Genomic DNA, 1328 nt, shown 5'->3' with positions numbered 1-1328 from the left:
TATATATATATATATATATATATATATATATTGAAACAACTTAGTTTCGTTAAAGATATTCAAATAACAAACTCAACTTTACTTTTAATGAAAGTAATATAGTTTCTTAGGGAGATTCTATAACCGACAATTACCACTATGAGCCTAAGTGGTGATACAACGTCTTGCCCACACTGCCAGAACTTTCATATACTTTGTCGTTGCATAGGACTTCTTAATTTAGTGGATTCACTAGCGTAAGTTACGTGATCATCTATAAAGTATGACACGTTTATACACATTAGATCTAGATAGTTTACATGATGACTTTAGTTAATATGAAGTTTTATTCCCACGTTGGTGCTCAATACTACTCCCAAAATATACTTTATCTCATGCTTTTAAAAAAGCTTCCTTTCTTTAGGTTGAGATAATTTGCTCAACAATAATCTTTAAAATCTCCCTAGGAATCAATGTTCATTTTTCTTGTTCAAAAACTCTTTGAAGGAAAGACTTCACTTTTTACTCTCTCTCTAACTTAAAACATTAGCCTTAAAACAAAGTTAAAGCACTTAAATAAGACTCTCGGAAAATTTAGTTTCACTTACTTAATAGCTTTAGACTTGACTTCTTTACTTCCTTGACTTTGACTATAACATCCCTTGAATTGAATTTTGGATTCTAGGTTCATAATCTCATGTTTTTGGATGATTTCTTTATGGTTAGATGTACTTTAGAGTGTTGGAACAACTAGGAAGTGTGTGTACATCATTTGGGAAGTAGTAACAAAAAATGGGGCAAAAATGTTGCTTACCACCATACATCTTTTCATATACTTTCCTTATTAAATGTGTATGAAGTACAAACTATTATTTTATCAAGAAATTAAAAAAAGTAAAGGGTTGTGGTTTGCCTCCCAAAAAGTTTGACACTACGACCACCAGCCCCTATGATGTTCTTTGATAGAATATTAGTTTGTGTGATAATTTTTACTATGTTTTGGTCTCTCATTTTCCTTTTCAATGTGCTCCTTCAATACCTTAAATGTGACAGGAGAGACCTATTCCTCGTGAGTATACCACACCTTATTGATTGTTGTCATGTCCTCAAGATAATGAGTTGCTACTGCACTCATCCCCCGGCTAAGAGTTTATCAGTGACTTCTTTATTTACAAAATCCAAAATCCTAAAAATGTACTGAATGAGCACATTATCAGGCAAACAATGGGTTGGGCATTGTAGAACTAGGTTTTTGAACCTTAGCCAATTTTCTTGTAGAGACTCTCCATTTAGGCGTTTAAAGCATTGAATTATATCCCAAATAGTCATCATCTTCGGGGGGGGGGGGG

This window comes from Solanum pennellii, chromosome 10 (assembly GCF_001406875.1).
Source record: "Solanum pennellii chromosome 10, SPENNV200".
NCBI lineage: Eukaryota > Viridiplantae > Streptophyta > Magnoliopsida > Solanales > Solanaceae > Solanum > Solanum pennellii.
Note: the sequence above shows the minus strand (reverse complement) of the source record.